Here is a 20,421-nt window from a genome sequence, read left to right on the forward strand (position 1 = left end):
AGAACAATTGAGAACTATATCCTCAATTTTAGAAGTGTGATTTGTCTGAACAAGACACATTTGAGTTACAGGGACCTGTAACCCCAGTTAGAGAGGAATTTTCCTCTGAAGAGCGCAGATTAAAGGATCTTCATGATTCTTTACATGAGGCAAGTGGGTTAGACACTTCCCCTGAGGTGGAGTTTGCTAAGCCAGACCCGGGGGAGCATGCTGAAACCCCCTACAGAGCCTTAATGGCCAGGATCACAGAGTTCATGGGGTGGTCTGCACCTTCACAATCTTTCCAACAAGATGACCTCACGTATATTCTTGACAAAGGCCCACAAGAGGATCCTGTGGTACCCTTTCATAAAGCTCTTCAGAGAAATCATAACAAACTGGGAAACCCCAGATGTAATACCAGCAGTAAATAAAAAACTGTCTACAAAGTACAGGGTATCTTCCACAGACCCAGAGTTTTTGTATAAACACCCATCCCCAGAAAGTCTGGTGGTACAAGCAGCATCCTCTACCGATGTCAAGACGGCTTATCCTACAGTCCCACAGGCCAGGGACGATAAAAAATATGATGCTATGGCAAAGAAAGTCTTTTCAGCATGGCGTTAGTCTGTTAATGCTACTTGCACCCTTGCTAGGTTCAGCCATACACTTTGGGAGTGTGCTTCTACAGCGGCTGACTGCATCCCGGGGGGAGAAGAAAGGGATGCGTTCCTGAATATTATACAGGACGGTAAAGACGCTATGTGCGAATCCCTCCAGACGGGCATTGATTCGGCTGACAGTATCAGCAGAGCAATGGCGGCAAGTACATCAACGAAGAGATTCGCTTGGTTGAGAAAGTCGGGTTTTGCCCCAGATGTGCAAGCCAGGCTCTTGAACATGCCATTCGATGGCTCTTCTTTGTTCGGGAAAAAGGCGGATGACAGTTTAGAGAAACTGCAAACTTCAAAAGCAGCAGCAAAATCCCTAGGAGCTGCAATCCGTCAGACTCCTTTTCGTTCCACAGGAACCTCTGCGAGGGGCAAGTCCTTTCGCTTCTACTCCGCATTCGGAAGAGGTAGAGGACGACCGGCTCAAAGGGAACAAAGAAGAACTACCAGAGGTGGACGGGGTAGATATTCAAAAGCCGCAGCAACAGCAGGTGCCTCTTTACCATCTGCATCAGCCGCCCCAAAACCACTCTGAGGACTCCCCTCACAGGACACCTGTAGGAGGCAGGTTGACTCAACATCTGGCAGTATGGCAGGCTATCACGTCAGATGCTTGGGCATTGGAAACAGTTGCCCAAGGTTACTGCCTGCCTTTCCTACGTATACCTCAGAGTCATCCACCGGGGATCAGCTCTCAGAAAGCTCCAGATCCGCTCCTCTTGCAGGAAATGTTGGACCTGCTAGAGAAAGGTGCCATAGAACCGGTACCTGTAGCGGAGAGGAACAAGGGCTGGTACTCCCCTTACTTTCTCATTCCGAAGAAAGACGGAGGACTGAGACCCATCTTGGACTTGCGAGAATTGAACAAATTCCTCAGAAAAGACAAATTCAAGATGGTCACTCTTTCTCAGATCCTCCAGGCCCTTCAGTTCCAGGACTGGTTGGTATCTCTGGACCTTCAGGACGCTTATTTCCATGTGCCTATCCATCTCAAACACAGGAAATACCTGAGGTTCGCAATTGGCAACTCTCACTATCAATTTCGAGTGCTGCCATTTGGGCTGACCTCCGCCCCGAGGGTCTTCACCAAGTTAATGTCGGTAGTGGCTGCAAGTCTAAGGAGGGAAGGGATTCACGTCTACCCCTACCTGGACGATTGGCTGATCAGGGCTGTTTCTCTGGAACAAGCTCAGATCCAGCGAAATCACGTTTGCCACTTCCTTCACAGACTGGGCTTCTCCCTCAATTTAAAGAAGTCACAAATGATACCATCGCAGAGACTCCAGTTCATAGGAGCGATCCTGGATACTTCCCTGGGAAAAGCCTCGCCACCAGAGGTGAGGGCTCAAGATATTCTACAGATGGTTACCAAGTTCCAGCATGCCCAACGTCTCCCAGCCTTCGACTTTTTGAGGTTGCTAGGCCTCATGGCATCCTGCATTTTCCTCGTGCCAGAGGCTCGCCTGAGAATGAGATCCCTCCAGTGGGCACTGAGGACTCAGTGGTCACAATTCTCAGGGAGAATGACAGATCTTCTTCAGGTTCCCGGCAGGGTGGCTCGAGACCTTCAGTGGTGGGCCTGTCAGGAGAACATTCTGAAAGAACAGTTTTGGCAACCCTGGCCGGAGATAACAGTAGTCACGGATGCCTCACTCACGGGGTGGGGAGCCCACGCCAACGACTTGACCATCAGCGGTCGTTGGTCTCCATCGGAGTCCAGACTACACATCAACCTGTTAGAGCTGAGAGCCATCAGACTTGCGCTGAAGGCGTTCCTGCCAGCTGTACAAGGGAAGAACGTCCTGATAATGACGGACAACACAGTGGCCATGCATTACCTCAACAAAAGAGGAGGCGTAGGATCACTACCCCTGTGCAGAGAGGCGATGCAGCTCTGGTTTTGGGCAATCCAAGAAGGAATCTCTCTATCGGCAGCTCACCTAGCCGGAGAGAAGAACTTGACAGCGGACGCTGTGAGCAGGCAGAACACAGTCTCCCATGAGTGGGAGCTAGCTCAGGAAGTCCTTCAAGAGATCTCCGCCCTTTGGGGAACCCCTCAGGTGGATCTGTTCGCCACCAGCCTCAACAGGAAATGCGACCTGTTCTGCTCAAGGGAATTTCCCCCGAGAGGAGCTCTGGGAGACGCGTTCATAGTGGACTGGGAGTTTCCGCTTCTGTACGCGTTCCCACCGGTCCCTGTCATTCCTCAAATGATCAGGAGGTTGAGAAGATTCCGCCGAACCATGATCCTAATTGCCCCGGATTGGGCCAGGAGAACGTGGTACCCGGACCTTCTAGACTTGTCCATCTGCCCTCCAATTCGACTTCCACTCAGAGAGAACCTACTCTCACAGAAGGGAGGTCAGGTTCTCCATCCAGACATCAAAACCCTCAACCTTCACGCTTGGCTTCTGAAAGGCTGAGGTACAAGGATTGGGACCTCCCTGATGATATGGAGGTGTTGCTTTCGGCAAGGAGGCCAGCAACAAAGTCTTTATACCGCTGCCATTGGAACAGATTTTGCAGCTGGTGTAGAGAACAGAATATCGACCCATTTTCATGTGGTACACCAATGGTTTTGTCCTTCCTACTATATTTGGCAAATTCAGGCCTTCAAATTGGCACCATTAAGGGCTATCTCGCAGCGCTATCCATCTTTAAGCGTACTGCGGAAGAACCATCCTATTTCAAATTACCCTTGGTAATACAGATTCTAAAGGGGTTAACCAATGTTTATCCCCCAAGACCATTCCAAGTTCCCCTATGGGATTTAAACTTGGTACTAACTTTCCTGATGGGTACACCTTTCGAACCTCTCCATTCTTGTTCGTTAAGATTCCTTACCCTTAACACTGTTTTATTAATAGCACTTAAATCTGCTAGAAGGGTGAGCGAATTACAAGCTCTTTCTTGTAAACCCCCTCATACAATCTTTCACAAAGACAAAGTTGTCCTGCAAGTGAAGCCTAATTTCCTCCCAAAGGTGGTTTCTGAATTCCATATCACTCAGAAGATTACCCTACCATCTTTCTATCCTCCTCCTCACCCGGGGAAAGAGGAAGAGAGGTTACACAGGCTAGACCCTAGGAGGGCTTTAAGTTTTTACATTAGTAGACTAGCCAGGATAAGACAGGCAGACTAGCTGTTTGTAGGCTACACAGGTCACAAGCTGGGGTTACCAATAACTAAGCAGACCATTTCCAGATGGATCATTCTAGCCATTCTGGAATGTTATAAACTGGCAGGGAAAGAGCCCCCTGTCCGCACCCTGAAGGCCCACAAGGAAGCAGATAAGCCGGGCAGAATACTCGCATGGCTGTGTAGAAAGGAACACCCGAGACAAGCCCTCATGGAGATTAAAGACAGCATGGATGTGACCCGCAGGACACAACAAGAGATCAACGACACCTTCACGGATTTCTATAATGACCTGTACGCCCACAAGACCGAGATTCCTGCCGCAGACATAAGAGACACCCTGGCCGAAGTAGGACTACCCAGATTGAATCAAGAACAACGGGACAAACTGGGAGAACTGGGAGAACCCATCACGATTGAGGACATCACGGATGCGATCAGATCCCTACCCACAGGCAAGTCTCCCGGAACAGATGGCCTCATCCCAGAATTTTACAAAGCCTACGAGGAGACCTTGTCCCCTATACTGCATGCAGTATACATGGAGGCATATGAGTTGGGCGCTCTCCCCAATACCATGAGAGAAACTCTTATCGCCCCAATGCTTAAGCCAGGCAAACCAGCTGACAGGTGCGATTCGTATCGCCCACTGGCGCTTCTAAACTATGACGCCAAAATATTAACAACCATATTGGCTACGAGGCTTTCGAGAGTGATTGGATCTCTGGTGCACGAGGACCAGAATGGCTTTGTTCCAGGACGAAACACCACTGCCAACCTCAGGAGGCTCCAACACATAATAGCACACACGACCGAAAGCGAGGAGGACCTAGCAGTACTTTCACTGGATGCCATAAAAGCCTTCGATTCTATTTATTGGGAATGGCTGATAGAGACCCTGAGGGAATTTGGACTCGGAGAGCACTTCATCCGCTGGATCAAGGTCCTCTACACCGACCCAGTAGCAAGAGTAAAAACAGGTGCTATGGTATCTAGGGCCTGGCCCATCCAGAGGGGCACCAGGCAGGGATGCCCGCTCTCACCAATGCTATATATCCTAGGACTGGAACCAGTGGCAATATACTTTAGGAAACAGTTCTTCGACGCTGGCATCAGCATTGGTGGATCGGACAACATCATCTCCCTCTACGCAGATGACGTCCTTCTATACCTGCGCAACCCCCTCGACAATGCTCCGATTGTACTGAATGTTTTGGACAACTTCGCGAAATATTCAGGGATCAGATTCAGTAGACAGAAGTCATGCTCGTTCCCTCTTGCAAGGTTAAAGGATAAACCTGCGGAAGAGCTTCCAGAGATCGGGATCCGTTGGCAGCTCGACACCTTCCGATACCTAGGCCTTGATATCACACACACACCAATAGCCACCCACAAGTACAACACCGAGGCGACAATGACTGGAGTGCGTAGATCCATGCAATTCTGGTCGAAGCTCCCGCTTTCCATGATGGGCCGAGCTGCAATATCCAAAATGATAATTCTCCCCAGGTTCCTCTACTACTTCATCAACGTGATATACTACATCCCCCCACCTTTCTTCAAGAAGCTAGAATCCATGGTGAGAGACTTTCTTTGGGGACGAGCCAGGCACAGACTCACTCTAAACGTCCTCACACTCGCCTATGCCGAAGGTGGTATCCAACTCCCTGATTTCCAAAGGTACTTCTTGGCGGCTCAATCGACACACCTAGCAAAATGGCTATCGGATGAACCCACAGCAGAGCTAAATCTGATATCCCAATCCTCCTCACCACTACACCCCAAGGAGCTAATTTGGAACACTAGAGCAGGGCCATCCAATCCACCCATGATACTGGAGGTGGGGAGACAGGTATGGAGCAAGGTGAGATCCATAGTCGGACTACAACACTCATACACACCCGACATTCCCATGCTGGCGGACACCTGTAAAACCTCCAGTGACCTAGCAACGATGAGAAGATGGGAGAGCTATGGCCTTTACACATGGGGGGACATGTTCCACGAGGGACTTTTCAGGGACTTTGATTCACTCCAAGAAAGGGAGGGGCTCCCACCAGGCCAATTCCTCTGGTACCAAAAAGTGAAACATGCAGCCAAAGAGAACTGGGCTGAATGGCCCGAAGAACCAGAGACACATCCGCTCCTGAGAGAAATATACGAACTCAGTGACGGATGGAGACCGACATCCAGGCTATACACCCAAATAAACAGACCCAACCCAAAGAGCACAAAGCTGAAAGAAAAATGGGAGACAGACCTGGGAACTGAAATCACAGAGACCGAGTGGTCAAGAGCCCTGATGTACCCAAAGGAGGTATCTAGGAACGCCAGGTTTAGACTGATCCAACTGAACATACTCTACAGAACATATATGACCCCGCACAGGATATCCACGTTCAACAACACAGCCGACCCAAAATGTCCCTGGTGCTCCTCAGTCCCGGCAGACATGATCCACATGTTCTGGACCTGCCCCAAATCTCAAACTATGGCAAGCCGCCGAACAAACCTGCAGGAACGCTGGCCTAGAGACATACGAGTGGACACCCAAGGAATGCCTACTGGGCACTTACCCAAGACTACCTAAAATCAAACACCTAACAAAGATTATGGACATGGCCTGCGTCCTAATCAAGAGAACAATTGCCATGGCCTGGAAATCCCCAGCAGGCCCCAGATATGAGCCTTGGATCAAAGAGATGGAGAGGTGGACCACGGCTGAGACCGAAGCCTGGGAGGAGGGGAACAGACGGGGAGGTGATGACGTGAGCAACACGCTAGAGGCTTGGAGGGCCCTCCTCAGAAACATGATCTTTTCAACAACTTACAAACCTCCCTGAGCCTGTCCCCCCCGAACCCCAGAAGACAACAGCCAGCAAAGAATGGCCCATCAAACCTAACTACCCATCTTTGCCCCCGCCCTGAATGGACAAATACAGAGAACTGGCTCCAGACCCATGCCCCTAACCTAGAAATGAGGAATACAAGGCCTTAACACACGGTGGGACAGTCAACGTTGTTGTTTTGTTCGGTTTGTTTATTTGTTACTGCATTTTCATAAGACTAATTGGCACACAGCATATGCATCTGACGATATGACCCAGAGAAGTTGACTTACGGATATTATTTACTTATGTATGTACATTTACAAATGCCAATAAAAACATTTAAAAATAAATAGAAGACAGCGTGAAGTCAGTCCCTCCTCCGAATATAGAATACTGCTATGGGAGCCTATCTAAGATGAGGAATACGTCGGAGGACACAATCCCTTTGAAGAACAAGTTACTTCTTACCTTGTAACGTTCTTTCGACGGGATGTTCCTCCGACGTATTCCTCATCGACCCTCCCATCCATCCCCGCAGTTCTACTTCCCTTGTTGTTGCAGCTTACGCTCCTTCAGGGTGATTAGTCTAGTCCAGACAGTAATACTGTGGGCTACAAAACGGAACTGAGCAACGGACGCTGCGCGCGGCCTTTATAGGCAGGATGACGACGTCGATACGACGGCTGTCGAGGGACATCGACTCGGAAGACGTCGACGCGCAGCGCCCTCTAGAGAAAAAATTTTCAGAGGCCAGCAGAGCTGGAAGGAGATATCTAAGATGAGGAATACGTCGGAGGAACATCCCGTCGAAAGAACGTTACAAGGTAAGAAGTAACTTGTTCTTCTCAAGCTCTTTGCTCATCCGCCTCCAACTCCCTCAGGGTCAGTCGCTTCTCCAAGCAACGAGTTGGTGGTAGATCTCTCTTCGGCAGGGGCCTCCCTCTGGAACAGCCTTCCTGCCTCCCTGAAACTTGAGGAGAACCATCTCCGGTTCCGGAAGCACCTCAAAACCTTCCTCTTTGCTTCTGCTTTCTCTCCCCCGCTCCTCTGCTGAATTCCTGACAGAAACTTCACTGGTTACCTGGCCACCCTTTCTGATCTCGAGCCCTGGCCCTGCCAGTTGCCCACCTGCACTGCCTCCCTGGCAACCCCCTGCACCTGTTTTCTGTATCCCTACAGTCCCCCTACCAGCACTTATGTCTGCACTTACCTTGCACTTGCCACCAGCTGGCCGTTTTTATTATCTTATTTATTCTACTATCCCATGTACTGCACTTTCGCCTCTCACTTCCCATGCACTGGCGCGATCTGCATGACACCTGGCCTAGTAGGATCGTTGTCGGTCTTCCCTTGTTCCCCCTCCCTTGCCTCGTTGCGCCTTAAAACACTTGTGTATAGGTGCGTTTATAAATGCCATATCATATCAAATCAATGCTATGGCAAAGAAAGTAATGTCAGCCGGGAGTATGGCCTTGAAGTCAGCAACGCCACTTGTACCCTTGCTAAACATTCCTACACCTTGTGGGATTGTATCTCTATGGTGGCTGAATATATTCTGAAGGAGAGGAGAGAGAAGGCTTTCTTAACATTGTGAAAGATGGGAAAGACGCAATGTGGGGATTTAAGTCAACCCCTACCTGGACAATTGGCTGATCAGGGCCTGCTCTCCTGAACAGGCCCATGAACATCTCGGCATAACCTGCCACTCTCTCCACAGACTGGGCTTCTCCCTCAATTTCAAGAAGTCTCACTTGACACTGTCTCAAGCACCAGTTCATCTGAACGTTCCTGGATGCGTCCTCAGGGAAAGCCTCGCCACCCGAGGTGAGGGCTCAACATATTCTGCAGATGGTCACCAAATTCCAGATTGCCCACCGTCTTCCGGCCTTCGACTTTTTGAGGTTGCTCAGCTTCATGGCATCCTGCATTTTCCTGGTGCCAGAGGCTCACCTGAGAATGAGATGCCTCCATTGGGCCCTCAGGTCCCAGTGGTCTCGGTTCTTGGGCAAGATGTCAGATCTGCCTGAGGTTCTGAGCAGGGTCGCTCAGGATCTCCTGTGGTGGGCCTGTGAGGGCAACATTCTGAAGGGGAACTTTTTTGGCAGCCATGGCCTGAGATAACAGTAGTTGTGGATGTCTCACGGGGTGGGGAGCCCACGCCAACGATCGGACTGTCAGTGGTCGTTGGTCTCGATCGGAGTCCAAACTACACATCAATCTTTTGGAGCTGATGGCGGTCAGACTAGAGCTGAAGGTTTTTCTGCCCTCTGTACGGGGAAAGAATGTTCTGATAATGACGCGCAACACCGTGGCCACGTGCTACCCCAACAAGAGAGGAGGTGTAGGGTCACTACCTTTGTACAGAGAGGCAATGCAACTCTGGTTCTGGGCAATTCAAGAAGGAATCTCCTTATCAGCAGTTCACCTAGTTGGAGAGGAGAACACTGTGGCGGACGCTCTGAGCAGGCAGAGCACAGTCTGCCACGACTGGGAACTAGTGGGAACTTGCTCAGGAAGTCCTTGAAGCGATCTTTGCCCTTTGGGGAACCTCTCAGGTAGATCTGTTCGCGCCCAGTGTCAAACGGAAGTGCAAGCTGTTCTACTCCAGGGAATTACCCCAGAGACGAGCTCTAGGGTGTTTGTAGTGGACTGGATTTTCTACTCCTGTATGTGTTTCCTCCAGGCCCTGTCATTCTTCGTCATCAGGAGGATGAGAATGTTCGGGAAATCCATGATCCTAGTTGCTCCGGATTGGGCCAGGAGAACGGGTTACCTTCTGGAAATCTCCATCTGCACTCCAATTAGTCTTCCCCAAAGAGGAACATCTCTCACAAGAGGAGGGTTGGGTTCTCCATCCAGAGGTCAAGACACTCAACGTTCACGCATACTTTCTGAGAATTTGAGATGCAAGGATTGGCACCTCCCGCAAGAGGTGCTGGAGATTTTGCTTTTGGCTGTTAGGGAGAATTCTCTTAAGGCTAATTTCCCAACCCTAGTGAGTTCACCAGCAGCTTTGCTGGATTTTTGGGGTTTGTTTGTTCTCCTGCTAAGAGTGAGACTCTTTTTCTCCCACTCTTAGGCATGATTTGAGGTATGTCTTTGACTTTGTTGTGTGCTTATGGGCTATGGGGTTTTTCTCCATAGGGTATCATCTGTTTTTGTGTATGTGTTACACAGCACCCTCAGTTCAGTAACACAGGGGTGTCGTAGTGACCCCCAAACATAGACTCCATACCCTGGGACTGACTACTGTCCCCCAGGGCATGTAAAGTCACCATTGGCTTTACTAGTCTAAAATTTTGAACAGAACCCGTACAAACCATCATATTGCGGACGTACTGGAAGGGGTTAATTAGATTGCCCCTGGGTCTGTTTCAAAGGGGGCACTGCGCAGTCCCCCCTTGTCGAGTTTCTGGCTGGTGGCAGTGGTTACCACGCAAAATATTCCATCAGAATCTTTCTTAGGGGATTTTCCCATTGATTTTAAACACACCACTTTTTGGTGCAACGTTAAAGATACCACCGGTTTATTTAATATAAAATCACCGGTTGGGTCTTTTCGCCAGAACTCTGTTTTAAAATGGCGTTTGTGTCCGTCTCTAACTCTAACCAAGGTCGAGCCCTTTGTTCCACTTTTTGGCAGGCTTCTCCACATAAGCCCTCCAAATGGTGCCACTCTGTCTGGGGTCCAGAGGATGTGTGGGAGGGGGAATAGGCACCCTGGACTGCGTTGCCTTAGCAACTCAAGTCACACTCTAGTCTGATTGGCCCAGTGGTGAGCTGCCCAGCTCACCTCTTAGCATGTTTGAGTGACAGGGGGGGTTTTCTGCATAAAAGCAGGGCTTTTGGGACTGGTACTTCAGAAGTCGCCACAGGACCTAAAGAATCCAAAGAGGGGAGAAGCTGAGCCATCTGCAATGACGACACCACCGGTGGAGCCCTGCTGCAACGACCTCACCACTTTTCCGACGACAAGAGAAGATCTTCTGCTGGAAAGAGTCTTCTTCCTTTGAGCTGGTGGGACCAACCAGTTCGCCATTCGCCTTCCAGGACGTCTCTTGGTTGAATCGCCCGTGCCAAGCACCCCGGCGGCCGGATAGCCAAGCTTCACCACTGTGACCGCGAATAAAAGGAATGCACCTTTTAACCGACTAACTCCGCGGCTGGTTTCATCCCTGTGCAGTGCAACAACTTCCAGTTTTCTTCCTCGACGAGATCTTCTTCTTCCCATGATCTAAACCACGATTTGCACCGCTGCCAGGAACAACTGCCACCGCTGGAGCTTTTTCAACTTTAAAGGTACTGTGTTCCACCTGGCCTCCCTTTCAACGGATTGCTAAAGGTGACCCTTAAATCCTTGGCTTTCCAACTGGGTTGGCCCCAAACCTTCTAACTTTAACTTTCATCTCGAACCAACCTTCTTTTTTGAACATTTCGCAAAGACTTTAGTGCATTTTAAACTGTATGATCTTGGACACATTTCGCCTTGCTCCTTTTACAGTGGGCCTGGTTTATGAACTTTGGTTCGAGGGGATTGGGTCCTCCGACTTATTCCATATCTATGACTGGTAATGTCCACAGCTGTGCTGCTTCGGTAAATCTTTGGCGTCTATGGCCTGCGTCGATGCGCCGTCCCAGAGGACGACCTCCGATGGCCGACGTCACCCGATGTGATAAGTAGGACGCACAACGCCCATAGCCTCAGTTATAGTTTTTTCCCAGAACGTGTGCTACCAGTTTTCTGCCAGTCAGACACACAAGGCCTTGCGGAACGCAAGCTGCAATCGCAAAAGAAATTCTGCAGCGTGCAAGGCAGGGAGGGAGCGATATGGAATACGTCGTCAGACCATCCCATTGAAAGAACGTTACCAGGTAAGAAAGTAACTTGTTCTTCGAGGGGATTGGGTCCTCCGACGTATTCCATATCTATGACAGACTCCCAAAGCAGTACCAAGCAAGGAGGTGGGAAAGAATTTAGAATACAAATTTAGCATGCCCAATCAAATTGCTGAATAGAGAACTGCCTTGCCAAAGGCCAGATCTTGCCCTCTGATGGAATCGAGGGAGTAGTGACGTAAGAAAGTATGTACTGAAGCCCAGGTGGCTGCATCACAGATGTGACGAATAGGAACTCCCCTCTGCAGGGCAGTAGACGCAGCCACTCCCCTGGTAGAATGGGCCCGCAAGCCAGCCGGAGGGTCCTTACCCGCCAAGCGGTAACACTCGGTGATAGCTAAAATAATCCAACGAGACAAAGTCTGTTTCGTCACAGCTTGTCCCAAACGCTTTCCAGCGTAACCAATGAAAAGTTGATCGTCCACTCTGACCCGGGACATGCGCGAAATATAAAAGCTCAAAGCTCTCCGAGGATCAAGCCTATGGAGCCTCTCCTCTTCCTTACCAGGATGTGGAGGAGGATAGAACGCCGGAAGAATAACCTTCTGGCTCAAATGAAATTCCGAAACCACCTTCGGAAGAAAAGGACGAACTCTAAGGACAACCCTGTCCTTATGAAACACAGTGAAGGGTGGCTTAACTGAAAGTGCCTGTAACTCACTCACTCTGCGAGCGGAAGTAACCGCAACCAAAAACAGTTTTCCGAGTTGACAGCCTCAAAGGGCAAGAATGTAAAGGCTCAAACGGAGCACCCATAAGAAACTTAAGAACCAGGTTCAAATCCCAACCTGGCACCAGAAAAGGTGACGGAGGGAACACATTAGTGAGCCCTTTCAAAAACTGTGAACTTAAAGGAATCTTAAAATGGGAACACTCTTCAGACGAGCGCTTAAATATGGACAGCGCCGCCAGGTAACCTTTAATGGTCCCAACTTGCAAGCCCCTGTGGGCCAAAGAAAGCAAAAAAGACAGAACCATGGGAATGTCACAATCAAAAGGATCCACATTCTTAACTCTGCACCAGTCGCAGAACTTTCTCCAACGGCAACGGTACAGAGACTTTGTTGCTGGGCGCCTGGCCGAGAGCAACACCTCCATCACGTCTTCAGGGAGGTCCCAATCCTTATACCTCAACCTTTCAGAAGCCAAGTGTGAAGGTTTAGGGATCTGACTTCTGGATGGAGAACCTGACCCCCCCCTCCTATGAGACCAGATCATCTCGGTAGGGAACACGACGTGGAGGGCAGATGGACAAGTCGAGAAGGTCCGGGTACCACGTCCTCCGGGCCCACGCCGGAGCAACGAGGATCATCCGAGAACCGAACCTCCGTAACCTCCGCAGCACTTGTAGGATGACTGGGACTGGAGGAAACGCGTACAGCAGTGGGAATGACCACTCCACCATGAACGCGTCTCCTAAGGCTCCTTTTGGAGGAAATTCCCGCTAGCAAAAACTTTCGCACTTCCGGTTGACACTGGAGGCGAAGAGATCCACTTGAGGGGGTCCCCCAAAGGGCGAAGATCTCCAGGAGAATCTCCTGAGCCAGCTCGCACTCGTGAGAGATCGTGCTCTGCCTGCTCAGAGCGTCCGCCGTCTCGTTGTCGTCTCCAGCCAGATGAACCGCCGAGATTGAAACTTCATGCTGGATGGCCCAGAACTCGAGCTGCATCGCCTCCCTGCACAGCGGAAGTGACCCTGCCCCCCCTTTTTGTTGAGGTAGTGCATGGCCACCATGTTGTTCGTTAGAATCAGGACACTCTTTCCACGCACAGTCGTCAGAAAAGCCTTCAGGGCTAGCCTGACGGCCCTCAGCTCCAACAGATTGATATGGAGTCTGGACTCCGACGGAGACCAACGACCGCTGTCAACTCGTTGGCATGAGCTCCCCATCCCGTGAGGGATGCGTCAGTCACGATAGTCCCCTCCGGCCAGGGCAGCCAAAATGGGGCCCCCTTCATCAGATTGCCCTCGACGGCCCACCATAGAAGGTCCCGGGCTACCGAGGGCGGCACCTGAACAGAGTCCGACAGCCTGCCAGAGGACTGAGACCACTGGAGCTTGAGTGCCCACTGCAAAGATCTCATTCGCAGACGAGCCTCTGGCACCAGAAGAATGCAGGATGCCATGAGGCCGAGCAGTCTCAAGAACCCGGACGCTGGGAGATCCTGGGCAAATTGAAACTTGTTCACCATCTGCCGAATGTGAAGAGCCCTCACCTGAGGAGGAAAACACTGCCCCAGGGACGTGTCGAGCACTGCTCCGATGTACTGGAGCCGCTGCGTTGGTGTGAAATGGGACTTCTTTAAATTGAGGGAGAAGCCCAGCCTGTGAAGGGAGTGGCAGGTGACGGACAGATGATCGAGGACTTGCTCGGGAGAGCTCCCCCTGATCAATCGTCCAGGTAGGGGTAGACGTGAATCCCCCCTTTCCTGAGATGCGCTGCCACCACCACCATGAACTTGGTGAAAACCCTCGGGGAAGAGGTCAATCCGAACGGCAGGACCCGAAACAAAGTGCGAGTCGCCAACTGCGAACCTCAGGTGGTACTTGTGCTTGGGATGGATCGGCACATGGAAGTAACCATCCTTGAGGTCGAGAGACACCAACTAGTCCTGAAGTTGAAGGGCCTGGAGGACTTGAGAAAGAGTCACCATCTTGAACTTGTCCTTCCTGAGGTGTTTGTTCAAACCGTGCAAGTCCATGATGGGTCTCAATCCCCCCGTCTTTCTTCGAAACCAAAAAATAAGGGGAATACCATCCCTTGTTCCTCTCCGCTACAGGCATCAGTTCTATGGCGCCTTTCTTCAGCAGGGCTTGAATTTCCTGCACAAGGAGCGGATCCGGACTCTTCAAAGAGAGGTTCCCTGGTGGATTGTCATGAGGCCTCTGCCGAAAAGGAAGACAGTAGCCGTGGGTTATGATCTCCAGAACCCACACATCCGAAGTAATGGCTTGCCAATCTACAAGATGCTGCGCCAGCCTTCCCCCAACTGGCGAACCATGGGACCTGGCCTCATGACTGAGTGGTAGCGGCTGCGGCGTTGCCTGATGGCAAAGGGGCAACTGCCCGAGTGGCCTTGGCACCTTGAGTACCTTTGTTTCCACCTCTGGCACTCTTACGATGGCCTTTTTGACTGCTAGCTCCCCTTGCTCTACTGAAGGACGAGTAATGGCGAAAGGAACCTCCCCTCCATTGCTGTCCCCTAGGACGAAAAGGCAGAGATGGCGAACTGCAGTGCCCAACGACTTCGCTGCAGCTTTGGAGGTCTGCAACCTCTCAAGGATCTAGCCAGCCTTGCTGCCAAAAAGGTGTTCACCGTCAAAGGGCATGTTGAGGAGCCGGGACTGCACATCAGGAGCGAACCCAGACTTCCGCAACCACGCAAGCCTGCGCATTACGGTGCTTGCCGCCATGGACCGGCTGACACAATCTGCCAAGTCCAAACCCGACTGAACGGCCTCACACATGACATCCTTGCCATCCTGAACCATAGCAAGGAAACCATCCCGTTTGTCCCCTTCGGGAATATGTTCAGCCGCTAATGCAACACAGTTCCACAGAGTGTGTGTGAAACGAGACAAAGCACATATGGAGTTGGCCGCCTGAAGCGCCATACCCCCCGAAGAAAACACTTTCTTCGCCCAGCCGTCAAAACGTTGGTCGTCCCTATCCGGAGGGATGGTAGGATACGACGGCTGCTTTGCCAGGGCCGTAGCCGCCTGCACCACCACATTCTCCGGAGTGGGGTGCCTGGACAAGTAGCAGGGGTCGCTACTGGCTGGACGGTATTTTCGCGACAGACTTGCCCACTGCCGGGAGACTCTCCGGAGCAGTCCAAGCCACCGCCACCATTCTCTGCAGACCCATATGAAACGGCAAAACCGGGTCAGTGGGGGGACCGAGATCAAGGATGTCCGTGAGATCTTCCTGAACGAACCCCCTGGGGGAACTGACCAACCCAAATACTCAGTGACCCGAGACATAAGGCGCCGATATGAAGAATCGGCATGAGTGCCAGGCTCCGGCCTACAAAACTCCACCTCCGGAGAGGTGTCCAGTCCACTGGCATCATGCAGTGACTGCCTCAGGTCATCAAACTGGCTATGGCCCGAGATAAGCTCATCTGGAACCGTAACCGGAACCAAGCTGTCATCAGAGCCTTCATCACCCTCTGAAATGTACTCCAGGCGGGGATAGGAAGACCTCTGGGGACCAAAGCAGTGCCTGACCTTAGCCGGAGCCTTTCTAGGGGAAAACCCCGTGCTGCGGGGCCCCTCCGACACCACCACCTCGAAAGGCGTTGAGGGCGCCGAACGAGTCTGCACCGGCGACACAGGCCCTCCACGTCGTCTTCCCTACCGAGACGATCTGCTCTCACGGGAGGGGGCGGTCAGGTTCTCATCCAGAGGTCAGATCCCTCAACCTTCACGCTTGGCTTCTGAAAGGTTGAGGTATAAGGATTGGGACCTCCCTGAAGACGTGATGGAGGTGTTGCTCTCGGCCAGGCGGCCGGCAACAATGTCTCTGTACCGTTGCCGTTGGAGAAAGTTCTGCGACTGGTGCAGAGTTAAGAATGTGGATCCTTTTGATTGTGACATTCCCATGGCTGTCCATATTTAAGCGCTCGTCGAAGAGTGTTCCTATTTTAAGATTCCTTTAATTTCGCAGTTTTTGAAAGGGCTCACTAATGTGTTCCCTCCGTCACCTTTTCTGGTGCCAGGTTGGGCTTTGAACCTTGTTCTTATGTTTCTTATGGGTGCTCCGTTTGAGCCTTTACATTCTTGCCCTTTGAGGCTGTTAACTCTGAAAACTGTTTTTGGTTGCGGTTACTTCCGCTTGCAGAGTGAGTTACAGGCACTTTCAGTTAAGCCACCCTTCACTGTGTTTCATAAGGACAGGGTTGTCCTTAGAGTTCGTCCTTCTTTTCTTCCGAAGGTGGTTTCGGAATTTCATTTGAGCCAGAAGGTTGTTCTTCAGGTGTTCTATCCTCCTCCACATCCTGGTAAGGAAGAGGAGAGGCTCCATAGGCTTGATCCTCAGAGAGCGTTGAGCTTTTATATTTCGCGCATGTCCCGGGTCAGAGTGGACGATCAACTTTTCATTGGTTACGCTGGAAAGCGTTTGGGACAAGCTGTGACGAAACAGACTTTGTCTCGTTGGATTATTTTAGCTATCTCCGAGTGTTACCGCTTGGCGGGTAAGGACCCTCCGGCTCTCTTGCGGGCCCATTCTACCAGGGGAGTGGCTGCGTCTACTGCCCTGCAGAGGGGGAGTTCCTGTTCGTCACATCTGTGATGCAGCCACCTGGGCTTCAGTACATACTTTTGTACGTCACTACTCCCTCGATTCCATCAGAGGGCAAGATCTGGCCTTTGGCAAGGCAGTTCTCTATTCCGCAATTTGATTGGGCATGCTAAATTTGTATTCTAAATTCTTTCCCACCTCCTTGCTTGGTACTGCTTTGGGAGTCTGTCATAGATATGGAATATGTCGGAGGACCCAATCCCCTCGAAGAATAAATTACTTTCTTACCTGGTAACGTTCTTTCGATGGGATGGTCTGACGACGTATTCCATATCGCTCCCTCCCTGCCTTCCACGCTGCAGAATTTCTTTTGCGATTGCAGCTTGCGTTCCGCAAGGCCTTGTGTGTCTGACAGGCAGAAAACTGGTAGCACACGTTCTGGGGAAAAAACTATAACTGAGGCTATGGGCGTCGTGCGTCCGACTCATCACATCGGGTGACTTCGGCCGTCGGAGGAGGTCCTCGAGGACGGCGCATCAACGTCATCGACGCAGGACGCAGACGCCAAAGATTTTCCGAAGCAGCACAGCTGTGGACATTACCTGTCATAGATATGGAATACGTCGTCTGACCATCCCATCGAAAGAACGTTACCAGGTAAGAAAGTAACTTGTTCTTCTACAGTAGACTCTGCCTTCACTAACTTGCTGTGGTCTTTTAAAAGTGTTGGGGACTGTTATTTTCATGACCTGCCTTTTTCTCTCCCTTTAATTATTGGAGTGCCATCTAGGTTACGCGCTCACATCTGTCTTGACCAACAGTGGTGTTTTGACCTAGACTTGTCTAATGATTATTAAGGGAGGTGTGTATACTTGTGTTGATTGTGTTTGAACTTACTTTGCCATATAGTGCTTGTGTATTTCTTAAAGTGTGTTTTAAAAAAATAATTATATACTTTTGATACCAAAGCTCTGGTCAGTGTTTGCTTGCTCTGTGTTTTTGGCCCTATTGTGTATGCTTTATATACTGCCCTACTCATCTTGAGAGTCTGACTGCTCAGCCACAGCTACCAAGTAAATCTGGGTGGTGCAGACTGCTACCAATTGGGTTTACTGCTTACTCCTGTAGTCTTAATCTTTTTGCAGTGTTCCCTAAGGGAACTGCACAGGACTCTGACTAACATTGGCCAGCAGGCCAGCAACAAAGTCTCTGTATTCCTGCCGTTGCAACAAGTTCTGCAGCTGGTGCAGGGAGAAGAATGTGGATTATTTTCAATGCAATGCTGGCACCACTCCCTAGAGGACTCCGTATACAATTACGGCCAACCGTGTGCAAAGAAAGCAAGGAGTTTATTCGGAAGTGGGAGGCCATCTTAAACAAATGCTCTTTGGACTTGATTTTACTCACTATTCAAGAGCTAAGGAAAACCTAGTTATCAGTATCTCAGATGGAATACTCAGCAAAATGGAAGAGGACACACTTCAAAAAGGATTGAGTTTTGTACCGACTTATGCCACAACATTATTCGACACAAAGATTGAACTCCTTCCTCCAGATTTACTTTCTGCTTTGGTAGTCTATCATAGATGAGGAATCCATGGGTGGAAATAATCCATTAGAAGAACAAATTGCATACCTCTTTGTAATGTTTGTTTTGATGGATGCTCCTCCCACGGATTCCTCATCGCCCTCTCTACCTTCCCCTCGTGGTGGAAAGCTAGTAAACCATTGGTTCTACAGTCCCTCAGATTCCGAGTGCCAGGGGAAAAGGGTCGAACTGAGGTAACTGGGCACATCGCTGCTATATATACTGACTCCATGTCCGGGTGCGTAGAGCGGAACCGACGCAGAGTGGCACTGAGCCCCATGGCGGCAGAAATGTTTCTGGAGAACAGCTGCCCTGGGATAAGGAATATCATAGCCAAGCAATCAGTGGAACGAACATTCATCAGAAAGAAAATTGTCAAGAGGTAAGTAATTTGTTCTTCTCTATCTTGGTGTTTCAGGATTCCACTTTAGCTGTTAAGTAATCTAACCTTTGATCAATGGTGGCCATGCTGTTCTGTAGTTGCCACAACATAGCCACCCTCACCTGTCTCATGTGACTCATTCGACGCCATGGTACCATCTCCATTGTTGCCGCCGGATTGTGGAGGCTCTTTTGGGGAATCCAACTTTGGATGATTGCATGTTTGATCCACTATGCATGCTTTGGGTGTACTTATTTTTCTGCAGAGAGTGTCACATTAAGCAGAGGAAAGCCTGTGCTTGGTCAGTCAGCCTTTTTAGGTTGTGATTCGGCACAGAGTGACAGTACCGTAACTTGCCAGTTCATTTGAGAAGTTAGAAGCCATTGCATTGCATTGCAGACCCCACACACATTAGCAGTATCAGGAAGCAGCCTGCAGTGGAGGGCTCTGCTGCGCAAGGAGTAGAATTGGGTACCCACATAATACATTGCCTCATGTCCTGGAAAATATGAGAACTCCAAAGGGCCATGGATATGATATAATGTTCCCATAGGGTCAACTGCCAGCAAGTAGCAAACTCAGCGAAATAGCACCAACTGCACACAAAGATGGATACAAACTTGCACCAAGGACGTTGTAGGAATATTGCTCCAATGTGCCACAGTATATTCCCTCTTAAAGCTCTTGCTCTCCATCCTAAGACTGGTTTGCAGGAGGACACCGCCCCAGCCCAACCTTCAGCATGTTTGCTCTGGAGCAAGACGAACTGCCACAGTACCATAACAGAAATTCATACCATTGGCTCTCATCCACAGTGCCAACTCCAGCAACCTTCTTCCCCCATACCACCGGTTGCTCCAGGGACAAAAGATTACAGCTAATCCAGTCCAGAAGGCACAGATCAACCGTGCCCGTGCAGCATGGTACAACAGCCCCTGGGTCTCTTCTTTGGCTGGCAGCAGTGATCTGCAGGACACAGTAGATAAGTAGCAGTTCCTAGTCTGCATGCCACATCTGCAGTCTCCTCCAGTGACCTAGCATTCCAGCAGCAGGACCCATCCAAGGCAGCAGGAAATGGCAGCATAGCATGTCTAGCTCAGTGGATGTAGCCAAGGAGTATTAGCAAAGATCAGGACTCTGGTTTTTCTGGACCCTTCAAGCAGCTGGGATCCGGTGTTACTAGTTACAATGTGCGGAAAGCCTCAGTCGGGATATTTTTGGTACGGTATTTGGACTAATGCAGAGAGCAGATTTAAACAATGGCCATTTTGTCGCCTGTCCTTTATGGTCCCCAATCACCCCCACATTATTTAAAGTAATGTGCAATCTTAAGTTGTTTCCCCAACTGGTCTCTTAAAAGTAGATTACAGCTACTACTATGTGAGCCATTGAAAGCCTAATGAGTGCCTGTCTAGGCTGGGGACGAAAACCCAAAATCCCTAACATAGGGCTGAGCTCGCTAATCAATACAAGTTGCATATTTCAAACTGTGCTAGTTTTGTCTCGGCAAACACCCTATATGTGAATTAATCTTTTTTCGTAAATGTCCACATCACACACGTTCGCTTTCAGGAATAGGGCCTGGCAGCGAAACCTCTATGTATTTTTAAACCTGGAGTACAAACCTGCTAAATAGATTGGTGGCTGCCATCAACCAGTAGAATCTCCAACTATGTGAAGGATCTGGCAC

The 20,421-nt window shown here is 50.2% G+C and overlaps 1 protein-coding gene across 20 annotated transcripts in view; it reads left to right on the forward strand.

Moving 5' to 3' along the window:
- The window catches only part of NOL8 (nucleolar protein 8), a 1,066,580-nt gene that overhangs the window by 185,670 nt on the left and 860,489 nt on the right, over positions 1 to 20,421 (forward strand). The gene's annotated exons all lie outside the window — the stretch shown is intronic.

The sequence above is a fragment of the Ambystoma mexicanum genome, chromosome 2p, assembly GCF_040938575.1.
Source record: "Ambystoma mexicanum isolate Mex_15411 chromosome 2p, UKY_AmexF1_1, whole genome shotgun sequence".
In the NCBI taxonomy this organism is placed as follows: domain Eukaryota; kingdom Metazoa; phylum Chordata; class Amphibia; order Caudata; family Ambystomatidae; genus Ambystoma; species Ambystoma mexicanum.